This window comes from Cherax quadricarinatus, chromosome 74, assembly GCF_038502225.1.
Source record: "Cherax quadricarinatus isolate ZL_2023a chromosome 74, ASM3850222v1, whole genome shotgun sequence".
NCBI lineage: Eukaryota > Metazoa > Arthropoda > Malacostraca > Decapoda > Parastacidae > Cherax > Cherax quadricarinatus.
The window spans coordinates 21,358,807-21,377,234 of NC_091365.1; positions in this window are offsets into that span (position 1 = coordinate 21,358,807).

Consider the following 18,428-nt stretch of genomic DNA (forward strand, 5'->3'; position numbering starts at 1 on the left):
GCGGGTTCTCTCATGGAGAGATATCCTCAAGACCTTGTTAATATCCCCTTTATTAATTCCTATCTTCCACTTATACACTTCGATCAGGTCTCCCCTCATTCTTCGTCTAACAAGTGAATGTAACTTAAGAGAATGAATGTAACTTAAGAGAGTGAATGTAACTTAAGAGAAGTGAAGTAGTGAGAATGTAGCCACTGAGAGGTCATGTCCCTCTCAGATCAAACAATTCTCACTTGGAAAAGTTGTCCAAGGTGCTTGCTCTTCTGTACCAAGATGCCATTGTGTTGCAGTGTCTGACAGAGTGATTATCAGATGGTATACAATACCGACAGGTTGGTAGATAAGACACATAGGCAACATTTAGGCAACTTTATTTAAGTCTCTACACTGTCTCTTGATCTTCAGTTAGTTCCAGACTTTGGAACAGAAATTCTCCAGGCTGAGGGACTGACAACCTCAAATCTACGACTTCAAGGGTGATGGACTGATTGCATCGTCTTCACATCTCTACTGCTCCTGCCTAATTTCTGTACTCGACTGAAGAAGCCTACTGCATAGGCGAAACGTTTCGAAAAAAAGTTGCCTAAATGTTGCCTATGTGTCTTATCTACCAACCTGTCGGTATTGTATACCATTTGATAATCAACACATAAACAGTACTAACCTCACCTATGACTACAACAACAAACCTATCTCTGACATCGACACTCAACTTGATCTCATCCAGGACACCATTACACAAGCAGCCAACATCGCAATACCAAAGAAAGCTCTCACCACTCATTATTCCTTCAAACTCTCAATTAGAACAAGAAGACTAATTATCTGCTACCACAACCGCTTCCTCTACAACACACACAGATTTAATCAAGTCCGATTAGATCTCGCTTACCTTAGAAACAACATTCTACACAACCTAGACCAAGACCACAACAATCACTGGTCACAACTCATACAAAAAACAGACAAACAGCGTATTAAAAACACTAAAGCCTTCTGGAACTTATCAAAAAATCAGAGGCACATTTCCCACAAACAAATTCAAACACATCACCCACAACAACACACACATCTCAGACCCGCAGGCTGCTACTAACATCTTCAAACACATCTGGGAGAACATCTTCCACCCTCACCCACCTCACCCAAATGTTATTCGACACATTCAAAACATAAAACACTGGAACACTGTGCACACACACAAGAAACAGCACCAGATAGCCACATCCATCTGGACTCTCTTACCTCCTCCCAAGAACTCGACACTCCTTTCACCAACACAGATATTAAAACTCTCCTCAGACACGATGGAAATCTAAACACAAATGCAGTATAATGTGATCCTTTATTGACAACGTTTCACCCACACAGTGGGCATTTTCAAGTCACACACGGATCTACCTGGGGTTGGAAGGTACGAGAGTATTTATAGTCATGTTCAGAATGTTGAGGTCAGGTAGAGAATGCTGCATCTGATGATCTACCGGGTGGGGTTATAGAGTCTTGGGTAGCTTGGCAGGGGTATTGGACAAGTTGTAGACCTTCTGCAGTGTTCTATGTTCTTATGTGGGATAGCGATGAAGAAGTTTCTTGGCGAGTGGTTCAGCTATGTTATAGAAGCCATTGTTCTGGTTGAAATTGTTGGTTATAGAGATAAGCGATGATTCCAGGATTCTTCTGTATTGAGTGTTGTCTTCTGTGGCTATAAGTCTTGAGTTTCTGTAGTTAATTAAATGGTTGTGTGAATTGCGATGTTGTACACAGGCATTCCTTGTATCGTCAGTCCTGTTTGCATATTGGTGTTCTGAAATGCGTGTTTGGAGGTCTCTTGATGTTTCGCCCACATATAATTTGTTGCAGTCATTACAAGGGATTATGTATACCCCTGCAGAGGATGGAGGCTGCTTGTCCTGTCTACTACTGGTGATGTCCTTGATGGTCGTGGTTGTGGAGGTAGATACTTGGAATGATGATAAATTAGACACATGTGCAACTCTTGGGTATCTTTATTGAGGAAACGTTTCGCCACACAGTGGCTTCATCAGTCCATACATAGGAGAAACTTGAAGAACAGGAGGAGAATGAGGTAATCAGTCCCTCAACCTTGAGTCGATGTGTTCAGTCCATCAATCTTGAAATGATGTTTTGGCAAAGATGTTGGAAACATGTTTGGCAATGGAGTTGGTGGGGAGGACTATGTATCTCTTCTCGGCAGTGTCTTCTCTGGGTGTGTTGAAGATGTTTAATGCCCGCCGTCTGCAGTCTCTGATGAAGTGACGAGGATAGTGGAGTTTAGAAAATACTTGTTCAATTATAGTGCATTCTTCCTCAAGGAACTCATTGCTGCAGATTCTGAGTGCACGTAGGAAGAAGCCTATAATCACACCACGTTTGGTTTTGGTGTCGTGGTGAGAGTAGAAGTGGAGAAGATCGTTTTGGTTGGTGGGTTTTCGATAGACTTTAAAACGAAGTTCGTGGTCAGCTTTGCAGAGCAGAACATCAAGGAAAGGAAGAGTGTTGTCGACTTCTTCTTCAAGTGTGAACTGGATTGAAGGCTCGACCTGGTTGAGCTTGTCTTGGAGAGCTTGAACGTTGAAGCGTTTAGGAGTTATGAGGAGAATGTCGTCAACATAACGGAGCCAGGTGACAGACGAAGGAATAATGGTGGAGAAACGTTCGGCTTCTAGATGTTCCATTTATAAGTTCGCCAGGACTGCACTGAGTGGCGAACCCATGGGTAGTCCAAAAGTCTGCTGAAAGAGGTGATTTTCGAAGGAGAAACACGTAAAGCCAACACATAGTTCAACAAGGTCGATGAAATCGCTGGCTGGAATGGGAAGATCAAGTGAATCGTCAATTTTCCTGCGCAAGAGATCGATGGCTTGTGTAGTAGGTACTTTGGTGAATAGGAAAGTCACGTCAAGGCTGGAAAGTTTCTTGTTCCTGATGTTGATGTTGCGAATGCGATTGAGAAGATCACCCGAGTGTTTGAGATGAGCTGGACTGATAGTGCCCAAGAGTTTAGAGAGGTGTTTGGCAAGAATTCCTGAGAGCTGGTGGGGAGCACTGCCTATTCCCGAGGATATGGGCCTCAATGGGATACCAGGCTTGTGAGTCTTTGGCAGGCCGTACATTCTGGCAGGTCTGGGGTTGCTGGGCATGGTGTGCAAAAGTTTCTTCCCTTGTTCTGAGCCCCTCAGAATGCGGCGAATCCTTTGAAGAAAAGTTTTAGTAAGGTTGTCCACTTGGTTAGTTGTGAGAGGTTTGTAGGTATCTGGGTCATTAAGTAGATTGAGCATTTTGTTCCTGTAATCGTCAGTGTTCAGACACCTTCCTCCCAAAGCTCCTGGTACCTCTGGCCTAAACCATATTATCTTAAAACACCTTCCTGACTCTATCATTACTGCCTACACAAACCTCCTCAATGCCTCCCTTGCCTCTGGATACTTCCCTTCCCTCTTCAAAGCTGCTACTGCTATCCTCCTTCCTAAACCCAATAAAGACCACTCTGATCCTAGAAACTATCGCCCTATCAGCCTCCTCGAAACTTTAGGAAACTCTTTGAAAAACTCATCAACCATCGCCTTCGCAGATACCTGGAACACAACTCTCTACTTTCTGATGGACAGTTTGGCTTCAGAACACACAGATCCACACAGGATGCCATTAACATCATTCTCAACTACATCCACATAAACACAAAACAAAGAAACAGGACAGCCCTGGTTGCAAAAGACGTTGAAAAAGCTTTTGACACTGGAACGAAGGGCTCAAGTACAAACTCTGCACTAACTTTAACCTGCCTCTCACTACTCGTAAACTCTTCTGCAATTTCCTAGACGGCCGTACCATGAGAATCAAATTCCAAGGCTGTTACTCTGACTACTTCACACTAAATGCTGGAGTACCCCACGGATCTGTCCTCTCCTCTACCCTCTACATTTTATACACTAACGACATTCCAACACCTGATGATAAATTAGACACATGCGCAACTCTTGGGTATCTTTATTGAGGAAACGTTTCGCCACACAGTGGCTTCATCAGTCCATACAAAGGAGAATCTTGAAGAACAGGAGGAGAATGAGGTAATCAGTCCCTCAACCTTGAGTCGATGTGGTCAGTCCATCAATCTTGAATAGAATACCCAAGAGTTGCGCATGTGTCTAATTTATCAACATGTCGGTTCTCTGAACCATTCATCTACAAATTCCAACACCTGTATACCACAACTCCATCACACTAGCCTATGAAGACGACATTACACAACTCATCACTCACGCCAATATAGATACACTCACACACAAAACACAAAATGAGGTCGACAGGATAGCCATCTGCGAACAAAAATGGAGGATCAAAACCAATACAGATAAATCCAGCATTACATATTTTAACTACAGGAAACGTAATCCTCCATTACTTGTCAAGCTCAAAACAGCTGACACCCGCACTTACATCCCCATCACACAATCTGTCAATGTCCTTGGCGTTAAACAAACTCTATTCTTGGTCAGAAAAGTGGCAGATGCAGTTCAATGTAGATAAATGCAAGGTTCTGAAGCTTGGGAGTGTCCATAACCCTAGTACTTATAAGTTAAATGATGTAGACCTTAGCCATACAGATTGCGAAAAGGACTTGGGGATTGACGTGTACTTAGCTCAGTGGTGACGTGTACTTAGCTCAGTGGTGACGTGTGCTTAGCTCAGTGGTGACGTGTACTTAGCTCAGTGGTGACGTGTACTTAGCTCAGTGGTGACGTGTACTTAGCTCTGTGAAGACCTGTTTGTGTGCTCTCTGTGAATCTGTACCAGGATGCCCTCTCTTGAGCAACTTTACCAGCAGCTGAGAGAGGAGCTCAGAGTTGCTAAGATGGAGATACGGCGATTGACGGAGGAGAACAGGAGGATTCGTAGTAGTCCTTCTGTTGTGAGTCCCCAGGTTAAGAGGGGAGCTTGGTCAGTGGCCGGGCAACATGGAACCAAGCTGAAGATCAAGAGGACGGTTGGAGAGGCGGAAACAACGAGAAACCAGAAGACTACCGTGGAAACTTCCAACTCATTCTCGGTGCTACCTGACGAATGTGAGTGTTCTGCTGGGAATGCCACAACGAGCACCAAAGAAGCATTGGCAGACGTGAGTAAGACATCCCTAGAAACCCCAACGAAGACCATCGAGAACGTCTTGACGAATTCTACAAGTGGTGTAATGCTACCTGGCGAATGTGAGTCGACTTCTCGGAGCATCACGACGGACGACGCCAAGGAAGGTAAAAACATTGTTGTTGTTGGGGATAGCCAGATTAGGTACATGGATAGGGCATTCTGCTTGAAGGATAGGAGTAGGAGGCAGAGAGTGTGTTTTCCTGGGGCTGGGATGAAGGATATTGTTAGCCGACAGGATGACATCATGAGAGGTAATGGGAACAATCCTATTATCTGTCTCAGTGCTGGAGGCAACGATGTTGGCAGACGTAGGAGTGAGGACCTGATTAGCAGGTATAGGTCAGCAATAGAGATAATTAGGAGGAAGGGTGGGAAACCTGTCATATGTGGCATTTTGCCAAGGAGAGGAGTTGGAAATGAATGGTTGTCCAGAGCAATTGGTGTCAATTGCTGGCTGGACAAGTACTGTAAGGAAAATGCGGTAACATTCATTGACAACTGGGACCTCTTCTATGGCAGAAATGACATGTATGCCAGGGATGGGGTTCACTTATCTAGGTGTGGGGTGGGAGCACTGGCCAACGCAGTGGAGGGAGCTGTTAGGTCTTTAAACTAGGAATAGTTAGTGGTATGGGTTTTGGCGGGAAAACTGTGAAGTCGCAGGGTAGTAACATGAGTACTAGGAGAACTAGTAATAGGCAAAATGAGGTGGATATTGGAAAGCCAGTGGCACTAATTGACAAGGACAGTAATAAGTTTAGTGGAATAACAGAAAGGAGCAGGAAGGGTAAAGAGAGTGGAGGGTCATTAAAAATTTATTACACAAATAGTCGCAGTGCTAGGAATAAGATGGACGAGTTGAGACTAGTTGCTAGTGCAGGTAACATAGATGTATTTGCCATTACTGAGACGTGGTTTAATTCAAAAAGTCGGGACATGCCTGCAGAATGTCACATTCAGGGTTTTAAATTGTTCCAAGTAGATAGAAGTATCGGGAAGGGGGGTGGGGTGGCATTGTATGTCCGAGATCGCTTGAACTGTTGCATAAAAACGGGTATTAAGTCTGAAGTAACACATACAGAGTCTGTTTGGATAGAATTTTCAGAGGGGCATGAAAAATTAATTTTAGGTGTGATATACCGTCCCCCAAATTTAGATAGGGACCAAGGGAGACTACTGTGGGAGGAAATTGTTAGGGCCACAAGGCACGATAATGTAGTAATTCTAGGAGACTTTAACTTTAGTCATATTGATTGGAATTTCTTGACTGGGAATTTAGAATCATACGATTTCTTAGAAGTAGTTCAGGATTGTTTTTTGAAGCAGTTTGTGACAGAAGCTACAAGGGGAAATAAGCTGCTTGACTTAGTTCTGGCAAACAATGAATCACTTGTTAATAATTTGGAAGTTTCAGAGGAGCTGGGTGCTAGCGACCACAAATCAATTACATTTAGGATTGAATGGAGGTATGATAGTAGGGATAACTCAGTAACAGTCCCAGATTTTCGCTTAGCAGATTACGATGGGCTTAGAGAACACTTATCATCTGTTGACTGGGGTAACGAAGAGAGCTATCAATATGACAGTTTTCTGAACACAATACATGCTGCTCAAAGAACGTTTATCCCTTATAAGGAAATTAGATCAAATAGAAATGACCCAAAATGGATGAATAATAGGCTGAAATATCTACTAGGGCATAAGAAGGGAATTTATAGGCGTATCAAAAGAGGCGAGGGTCATCTTATGAATCAATATATTGACATTAAGAGGGACATTAAAAAGGGGATAAGAAAAGCTAAAAGGGACTATGAAATTAAAGTTGCTAGGGATTCTAAAACTAACCCAAAAAGTTTTTTCCAGGTATATAGAACAAAAGTCAGAGATAAGATAGGTCCCCTTAAAAATAACTATGGGTATCTTACTGACAAAGAGAATGAAATGTGCTCGATTTTAAATAATTATTTTCTCTCGGTTTTTACACAGGAAGACACTAATAATATTCCGGTAATTAATTTTTATAGTGGATCAGAAGAAGACAAATTATGTAACATCACAGTCACTAGTGAAATGGTTGTGAAGCAGATAGACCGACTGAAGCAAAATAAGTCACCGGGTCCTGATGATGTTTTTTCAAGGGTTCTTAAGGAATGCAAAATGGAAGTCTGTGAACCATTAACTAATATTTTTAATTTATCTCTTCAAACAGGTGTAGTGTCTGATATGTGGAAGATGGCTAATGTAATTCCTATTTTTAAAACAGGGGACGAGTCGTTACCGTCAAATTACCGCCCAATAAGCCTGACCTCAATTGTAGGCAAGTTGCTAGAGTCAATTATAGCTGAGGTTATAAGAAGCCATCTCGATAAGCATAGCTTGATTAATGATACTCAGCATGGATTCACAAGAGGCCGGTCTTGTATAACTAATTTATTAACTTTCTTTAGTAAAGCTTTTGAGGCTGTTGACCACGATAAAGAATTTGATATTGTTTACTTAGATTTTAGTAAGGCATTTGATAGAGTTCTGCACCAAAGACTGTTGAAGAAAGTAGCAGCTCATGGCATTGGGGGAAGGGTGCTCTCGTGGATCCAGTCATGGCTCACAGACAGGAAGCAGAGAGTGTCCATAAATGGGGTTAAATCCGAGTGGGGATCAGTAACAAGTGGCGTTCCACAGGGATCAGTCTTGGGCCCGTTGTTGTTTATAATATATATCAATGATCTTGATGAAGGAATTGCTAGTGATATGAGCAAATTCGCCGATGACACGAAGATAGGTAGGATAATTGATTCAAACGTAGATGTTAGGGAACTTCAGGAGGATTTAGACAAACTCTACTCTTGGTCAGAAAAGTGGCAGATGCAGTTCAATGTAGATAAATGCAAGGTTCTGAAGCTCGGGAGTGTCCATAACCCTAGCACTTATAAGTTAAATAATGTAGAACTTAGCCATACAGATTGCGAAAAGGACTTGGGGGTTATGGTAAGCAGCAACCTTAAACCAAGACAGCAATGCCTAAGCGTACGTAATAAGGCAAATAGATTACTGGGCTTTATATCAAGAAGTGTAAGCAACAGAAGTCCAGAGGTCATACTGCAGCTTTATACATCATTAGTAAGGCCTCACCTAGATTATGCAGCTCAATTCTGGTCTCCATACTACAGAATGGACATAAATTCGTTAGTAAACATTCAGCGTAGGATGACTAAATTAATACATAGCATTAGAAATCTTCCTTATGAAGAAAGATTGAAGACTCTTAAGTTACATTCACTTGTTAGACGAAGAATGAGGGGAGACCTGATCGAAGTGTATAAGTGGAAGATATGTATTAATAAAGGTGATATTAACAAGGTCTTGAGGATATCTCTCCAAGAGAGAACCCGCAGTAATGGATTTAAATTAGATAAGTTTAGATTTAGAAAGGACATAGGAAAGTATTGGTTTGGAAATAGGGTAGTTGATGAGTGGAACAGTCTACCTAGTTGGGTTATTGAGGCTGGTACTTTGGGTAGTTTCAAATTTAGGTTGGATAAGTACATGAGTGGGAGGGGTTGGATTTGAGAGGGACTTGCACATCGGAGCTTGTTTCTTGGGTGGCATTGAAAATTGGGTTGGTCAAATGTTTGTTAGTGGGATGAATTGTAAAGGACCTGCCTAGTATGGGCCAACAGGCCTGCTGCAGTGTTCCTCCTTTCTTATGTTCTTATGTTCTTATGTTTTGGTGAGCAGCAACCTTAAACCAAGACAGCAATGCCTAAGCGTACATAATAAGGCAAATAGATTACTGGGATTTATATCAAGAAGTGTAAGCAACAGAAGTCCAGAGGTCATACTGCAGCTTTATACATCATTAGTAAGGCCTCACCTAGATTATGCAGTTCAATTCTGGTCTCCATATTACAGAATGGACATAAATTCGTTAGAAAACATTCAGCGTAGGATGACTAAATTAATACATAGCATTAGAAATCTTCCTTATGAAGAAAGATTGAAGACTCTTAAGTTACATTCACTTGTTAGACGAAGAATGAGGGAAGACCTGATCGAAGCGTATAAGTGGAAGATACGTATTAATAAAGGGGATATTAATAAGGTCATGAGGATGTCTCTCCAAGAGAGAACCCGCAGTAATGGATTTAAATTAGATAAGTTTAGATTTAGAAAGGACATAGGAAAGTATTGGTTTGGAAATAGGGTAGTTGATGAGTGGAACAGTCTACCTAGTTGGGTTATTGAGGCTGGGACTTTGGGTAGTTTCAAATTTAGGTTGGATAACTACATGAGTGGGAGAGGTTGGATTTGAGTGGGACTTTCACATCAGAGCTTATTTCTTGGGTGGCATTGAAAATTGGGTTGGGCAAATGTTTTGTTAGTGGGATGAATTGTAAAGGACCTGCCTAGTATGGGCCAACAGGCCTCCAACAGTGTTCCTCCTTTCTTATGTTCTTATCAGTCTGAACACATCGACTCCAGGCTGAGGGACTGATCACCTCATACTCCTCCTCAATTTACCTCAATACCTCAGCGAGTTATCAAACCCAGACCTTGAAAGCTTAAGAAACTCGAAACCTAAGGAGGAACACTGTAGTAGGCCTGTAAGCCCATACTTATTAGGATCTTCACAAATCCAACCCACTAACAGAATAAACGATTTGTAGATGTTAGGTAAGACACATATGCAACAGTTAGGTATCCTTATTTCGAAACGTTTCGCCTACACAGTAGGCTTCTTCAGTCGAGTGTGTGATGAATGGTTTGAGAAACCGACAAGTTGAAGATTGAGACACTTATGCAGCATATGGGAATCTTTATTCAGGAAACGTTTCGCCACACAGTGGCTTCATCAGTCCAATACAAAGAGGAAGGCGTAAGGAGAGGAGGAGTATGAGGTAATCAGTCCCTCAGCCTGGAGTCGATGTGTTCAGTCCATCAATCTTGTAGAATGTACAGCATAGGGCCGTAGACGTGGCTTATATACTGTAGTGAGGTGACTTGAAGCAGACGGAGGCGGGATCATAGTGGTATCATCCACTAGTCGAAGTAGGTCTTTGTCCAAAGGTTGAACGCTTGTTCAACCTTTGGACAAAGACCTACTTCGACTAGTGGATGATACCACTATGTTCCCGCCTCCGTCTGCTTCAAGTCACCTCACTACAGTATATAAGCCACGTCTACGGCCCTATGCTGTACATTCTACAAGATTGATGGACTGAACACATCGACTCCAGGCTGAGGGACTGATTACCTCATACTCCTCCTCTCCTTACGCCTTTCTCTTTGTATTGGACTGATGAAGCCACTGTGTGGTGAAACGTTTCCTGAATAAAGATTCCCATATGCTGCATAAGTGTCTCAATCTTCAATTCTTCAGTCGAGTACAGAAAAGTTGATAGAAGCAGAAGATACTTGAAGACGATGTAATCAGTCCATCACCCTTAAAGTTTTGAGGTGGTCAGTCCCTCAGTCTGGAGAAGATCATTGTTCTATGGAATGAAACAATATGGAGATGAAGTGACAGGATGGAGCACTTATATAGCGCCAAGAGGTAGATGAATGGTTCAGAGAACCGACATGTTGATAAATTAGACACATGTGCAACTCTTGGGTATCTTTATTGAGGAAACGTTTCGCCACACAGTGGCTTCATCAGTCCAAACGTAGGAGAAACTTGAAGAACAGGAGGAGAATGAGGTAATCAGTCCCTCATCCTTGAGTCGATGCGTTCAGTCCATCAATCTTGAATAGAATACGGCATATCAGCGGAGAAGCAGCTTATAAACCGTATGGCAGGAGAGGTGCAGCAGTCATAGGTCGTGTCACATTTGTTCAATGTGGAAGTAGGTCGTGCCCAAGAATTAGGCAAGCGAAGAATTCCTAAGTATTAAGATCCCAAGAAGTTGCAGTGTCTGACAGATTTGTAGATGAATGGTTCAGAGAAACTGTTCTTCAAGTTTCTCCTACGTTTGGACTGATGAAGCCACTGTGTGGCGAAACGTTTCCTCAATAAAGATACCCAAGAGTTGCACATGTGTCTAATTTATCAACAACAACAAACTCCATCGCAGCCACCGACCAATAAGCAGCCTCACCTGTTCTACCCGAGACTGCCGCCACCTCTGTCGACCTTCACCTCGAATCTCCATCTCAGTCACCAATTGCAAAAAAAAAGCTAAATTACATCCACCTGTGAGTCGTCCACAAGAAACTACACACCCACTAGAAACAACGAGAGAAGACATGAACTTCAAAAATACAGCACCTGTCACACTGTACACATGCAGTCCAGAATTCCTCTATGTGCATGCAGGCCAAGCTGTATACAGCATAGGAGATGGCCGCATCAAGTACACTGTTGCACCAAGAACCGACCCACATACCACCAACGCCATACTAGAAGACCTACGCATCAACAAAATGTGTGGAGAAATTTTCTCCAGGAGGGGGGTATCAGCCCCCTTCAGCCCCCTTCAGCCCTCTCAGCCCTGAGGGGCCACTAGAAGGGGCGAGCGTCTTGTTTACTGCTAGAGTGAGTAATTGATCACAGATGCGTATGCGTAATCAAGTGACCTCTGCTCCTTGCAGGGGTGTTACAACGTGTATTTTTATAAGAGACAGTACATCTCTTACTTTAGCAGGACAATTAAGGAAAATCCTGCTCCCACTTTATTACCATAGTAAAGATAGTGTACATTGTTGTCTATGATTAAGACAGCAAGAAACAAACATTCTGCTTTGCTTCATCGAGGAGGTGACAAGGATGCAAGGTACTAGGTCAGCGTTTTTTTTTTGTGCTAGGGCAGTGACGGCTTGGGGTGGTGTACTGACGCCAGATTACTTTTGACTCTAGAGAGAGTCACACTGACGCCAGGATAACCAGCAAAGGACACTGATCTGTGCGTTAGTGTGAACAAAGTGTCTCTAACACAAACACTTAGAGAAGTGTGATCAGCTTCTCTTGTGATACATTGTGAACAATAAAGACAAATCTTGTTGAACATAGTGTACCAGTGTGCGTTTCCTAGACAATGGAAGACGTGGACATCCAAGGACACTTCAGCTTCTATCAAGTCACCGATATCTGTCGAAGGTGTTGAGAACACCATAGCTCACGTTACAAAGAGCAAGGTATGTTACGAATTTCTTGTAGATCGGGGGATTGCGCAATTCTTGAGTCACAAGGAGTTTGTAATCAACCTATAATCGGCAGTAAGGTGTGGACTTTTGAGTCCAAACAAGTAAGTATTCGTCAGCCATCATCGAATGAAATATGCTGACATAACACCCCCTAGGGGTAATTTATACTTACAAATTGTATCTCTTGACAGCCCACTGTTGTGATGGTTTCGACAGCTTCTAGACCTCGTCTGCAGGGGCGGCTGTGTAGACGATTTGCTGTCATTTATCAGCTAAGTGTTCATTATATATATTTATAATGAACACAGCAGGTAAGGCCAAATATTCTCAACAGAACTTTGGTCGTGCTCGAACCGGATAAAGACCACACTGTGGTCCAAATATGTTGTACTACAGTGTACAAATAACCTATGAGCCAAGGTCCTTCGAAAAAAGCTGTAAAACTAGTGTTTTACAATATAAATCAGTATAAATGAGTCCCTCCAGACTCAATCACAGAGAATGGGCAGCCAAAAGAAAACGGGCGCTCACCCAGCGTTCACCCAACGAAAACGGGAGCTGGGTGACTCACCCAACAAGAAGACGGGGGCTGGTATCACCCACACCCTCCATCAACTGCTCCAATCTGGCGAAATCGCTGATTAAGACAACACACGTGATGTTGTTTGTCTGAGTGTATATATACACAGTGTTTATAATGTTTATAGACAGAAATTAAGAGACAAGATTGTGTTAAAGTTTGTTTCTTATAGATCTACCTGTTATATTAAAGGAACTTATATATAAAGTGTAAGCTTTCAAATATATATTAACAGTGAAATTTATATATGTGTAAGTAATATTCACGTGTGATTACAGTTATACAGTGACATTTATAGTGTATAGTGAATGAAGTGTATAACATCGTTATTTACGATTAATCATCATGGTCAGGCTGACACAGCAAACTCTAAGCCATAAACACCAGACACATGTACCCTGTACCCTTCATGGTCATTAACCCTGAGGTTAAGCTTAGTGGGTCAGTAGTGTCTGACTCGATTATTGCTGACTTAAGCATAACAAAAACTCAGCTGTCTATAGCAGTACAGTGTTTTATAAACACTCTAAGTGTGGTGCTAGAATTTTCAGTATACCATTAAAATGGCTTGTTTGAAAACTCAGTTTCAGTCTTTACAGACTAAGATTACACAATTAGAAAATCTAATTTCAGTCTGTCTAGGATTAACTCAAGATACAAACATAGATTTTGATGATCTTGAGGTCAAGTTTGAATTATTTACACAACGTCTGGAAATAATTAATTCAGACTATACACATTATGAAAATAAATTTCTTGAATCAGATCCATCTGAAGATGAAATTAAAAATGTTTTGGATACTTTTAGTGATCAACAATTAAGGTGGACAGGAGTACAGGCTATCTGCCGTAAAACTCTGTCACAGAGACCTACTGTAACTAGTGGTCAAACACCTGTTACACCTGTAACAACAAGTGTCCCATTACCAAGCTTACCTACATTGTCATTACCTATTTTCCAAGGTCATAATTATGAAGAATTCATTAGTGGTTTTCAATCCATAGTAAATTCACGAACTGACATAGATGAGATTGCTAAGTTCAATTACCTTAAATGTCTTGTGAAGGGAGAACCCTATGAACTGATTAAGTCATTTCCGGTGGTTAAAGGTAATTATCAAATAGCCTTACGTGTCTTAGCAGACAATTACTTTGATGATGACAAGGCTAGAGTTAGACATGCAGTCTTAATATCAAGCTTGAAGCCACCCAAACATTGTTATTCAGACTTACAGGCATTTAGAATTACATTAGACAATAGTCTCAGATCTCTAGGTGCTAAATATGACCTAAGACAATGTGATTGGTTTATCAGTGGTATTGTACAAGATAAGTTGTCACCACAAACTATTGAACGATTAAATATTATGTTCAATAAACGCTATTTCACTTGTGAAGAAATTAGCAATGGTTTACAAACAATAGTTTCATGCATGCAAGCAACGAGACAAGATGAAAAATCCACAAATCCAGTGGATAATAAACCTTCAACTCAGTATAAAAAGAGTATACCTACTCCCACTAAACCACATAATGGGAAATCCCATATAGGCATTTATCAAGCTGTGAATACAATAGACAGTAAACAGACTGTCACACATAAACGTACTCCAAAATGTGTACTTTGTGATGGAACACATTGGGCACAGTATTGTAGTCAATACACATCAATGGAGGCACGTAAACAACGTGTTCATCAGCTGAAAAGATGCATCAAGTGTTTAGGTGAACACAAGGGAGGAAAATGCTCACTGAAGAAGTGTTTTAAATGCAAGGGTATGCATCATACAGCATTATGCCCAAATACTTTTGCTGAACAGCAGCAGACTTCCACAGAATCAGGAAGTCAACAAGCAACAGCATTAAATGTGAGAGATAAGTTTAAAGCAACTGCTCTCCCGATAGCTCGAGTTGAGTTATCTAATAAATTACACAAAACCAATGTGCTAACACTATTTGATCAAGGCTCACAAAGGTCCTTCATAAGAAGATCAGTGTTGCAGAAACTGAATAAACAACCCTATGCCAAAATACAGTTAGATATAGCTGGTTTTTTCCATAATTCTGGTAAACAGACATATGACCTAGCCAAAATCACTGTTGGTCTAGGAAACAGGAAAAAGACAGTAGAAGCTGTGGTAGTAGATGATTTGCCTAAGTCTGTGCAGATCCAGGGATTAAAAGAAACAGTTGCAGCACTGAAAGCAGCTAAGGTCAAGTTAGCCTGTCCTGACATACAGACGGACACAATTAGTCCAATTGATTTAATCATTGGAAGTGATTATTATCACTGTTTTGTGCAAAATATAGTAAGTAAACATGATGTTCACTTGCTGAAAACAGCAGGAGGCCACATGATATGTGGTCCCATTCCCTCTCAAAGTGGGAAAGAAGCTGATATTGATTCAGTGGAAAATGTACTAGTTACGAGAATAACCGCTGATCATGTACCACAGCAAAAATTATCATTACTGGAAGAAATGAATGAACCAGTTGATAAGTTGTGGGATTTAGATGCGATAGGTATTGATGTAAATAAACCAAGCCCACAAGAGTCTCAGACTTATAACCAATATTTGGACACTGTCAAATATAAAGATGGACAGTATTGGGTTAGGTTACCATGGAAATTAAATCCACCACATCTGCCTAGCAATTATCGCATGGCTTTCGGACAGATGAAAGCACAAATACATGAGCTCAGGAAGAATCCAGAGTTACTGACTGTCTATGATAATATCATACAAGAACAGTTGGACAATAAATTCATTGAGGAAATAGTCGAAGATAAGTTGAAGACAAACGCTCATTATCTCCCGCACCATGGAGTCAGAAAAGATTCTGAAACCACTCCACTACGTGTTGTATATAATTGCAGCGCACGTGCAAATAAAGATGTAGCAAGTCTTAATGACTGTCTGATGACCGGACCCTCACTAACTGAGAAGCTTGGAGACGTGCTTATGAAATTTCGCACAAACCCATATGCCTACACGGCTGATATTTCCAAAGCTTTCTTAAGAGTAGGACTACAAGAAATAGATAGAGATTATACTCGATTCTTGTGGCCTGAAAATCCACATGATCCTCAAAGTCCTGTGAAAACTTATCGTTTCAAATCAGTATTATTTGGTGCAACATCCTCTCCATTCTTACTAGAAGCTACTCTAAATACACATTTGAAGAAATCTGAAAGTCCCTTCAAAGAAGTCTTAAAGAAAAGTTTCTATGTGGACAATCTTCAAGGTACTGTGAATAAAGAGGAGGATTTGAAATCCTTATACAGAGAAGCTAACAAGGAGATGAAAGAAGCAAATATGCCTCTAAGGATGTGGAATACAAATTCAAAGCAATTAAGGGAACTTATCAAAGAAGATTTCCCTGAAACTGAAATTCCTGATTGCAACAATATGCTGGGACTTAATTGGAACACACAGGAAGATACTTTGAGTCTCAAAAGGATAAACAATAAATCATGCAGTACACTCACTAAACGTAGTTTACTGTCAGAGGTATCACAATGTTTTGATCCTCTAGGACTCGTCTCACCAATTACCATAAAGGGTAAAATGCTTATGCAAGATGCATGGAAACTCAAAATTGGATGGGATGAGAACTTGCCTCTAGAAATGAGTCAAGCATGGGATGAAATATCCAGGGAGTTTAAACAACTTCATCAAATTAAATTTCCCAGACAAATAGGTCAAGAGGGAAACAATTACACATTACATGTGTTCTGTGATGCGTCAACCAGAGGTTATGGCGCTGTAGCTTACATGAGTAATGCTGAAGGAAGTACACTAATTACTTCAAAGGCCAGGGTAGCACCCTTGAAGGTCAGAACAGTACCACAATTGGAACTGACAGCACTCTATGTAGGTACAAAATTAGCTGTCTATCTCAACAAAGTACTTGATCATCTCACTATTGAGAAAACCGTGATCTGGAGTGATAATGAGGCAGTTCTCCAGTGGTTAAGAAATAATAAGAGTAAGTTGGTCTATGTACAGAACAGAGTAGCAGAAATAAAAGAGATGCAGAGAGATTATCTCTTTCTCCACGTCTCTACCCAAGAGAATCCAGCTGACATGTTGTCACGTGGTGTCCCACTCAAGAAATTTGTGGATAATAAATTATGGCTCCACGGACCGAACTGGCTCTCTAATGAAAATAACTGGCCTCAGCAAAAAGCTCACATTATGCCAGAAGAAACAGTCTGCTTGAACACAGCAGAAATAAGTTGTGTAAATACTGCAGACACAACAGAAATAGTCATTGATGGATCTAATTACTCATCTTTGGGTAAACTCTTAAGAGTTACAGCTCTTGTCTTTAAATTCATTAAAGGAATAAAACCTGATTATGAATGTCTTGAACCCATTAAATACTGGGTGAAACTAATACAGAAAGATGTTTTCTCTACAGAATATAAATTTCTAGAAACACAAGATAAATCCCCAAAGAAACTTGTCATGATTAATTCTTTAGGACTTTATCTCGACTCAGAAAAGATTATAAGATGTCGAGGAAGAATTCATAATTCTTCACTACCTAAAGAAGCCATACATCCAATATTGATCCCCAAGAATCATTGGCTAACAAAACTGATTGTGCAAAACGCCCACAGTAACGTGTTACATGGTGGGGTAGCTGACACACTTTGTCATATACGACAATCCTACTGGATACCTCAAGGTCGACAAAGTGTGAAAAAACAAATAAAGGACTGTATTACTTGTCGTCACTACGATATGCGAGTATGTCAGTATCCAGGTCCACCTCCATATCCCTCTGAAAGAGTTTGTCATATCACTCCATTTGAGGTGACAGGTGTAGATTATACTGGACCAATAATTTTAACCAAAACAGTTGACAAAGTTCCCATCAAGGTGTACATCTGTTTGTTCACTTGTGCTACAACTAGAGCAGTACATCTAGAAGTAGCCACTGACATGTCTGCTGAAACTTTTATCAAATTATTCAGAAGGTTTGCAGCCAGAAGGGCATGTCCCAGACTGATGATTTCAGATAATGCAACGAACTTTGTTGCTGGTGCTGCTTATATAAGCAAGATCTTTGATCAACCAGAAGTACAACAGATGCTGAATCAACGCAGATGTCGTTGGAGATACATTCCTCCTAAATCTCCATGGCACGGCGGATTTTATGAAAGAATGATCGGCATTGTAAAACGTTGTTTAAGGAAGACTCTTCATCGTCAGAGAATAGACTTAGAAGAATTCCGTACAGTTGTGACTGAAATAGAAAATAGAGTCAACAACAGACCTCTAACTTATGTTACCGATGATCTGGACAATTTAGAAGTGTTAAGTCCATCTCATTTACTCCATGGCAGAAGGCTCGAACCTGTTCCTCCCATGAATGATAAAGAAATCATAGAGGATCCTACTTATTTCGAACCTGAGCAACTCAGACGTAAATTCAAACACCTTAATAAAGTGATTGAACGTTGGGAGAAAATTTGGCGAGAAGACTATCTCACCTCATTGAGAGAACACTTCTATGGAGCTGGTGTTCCTGA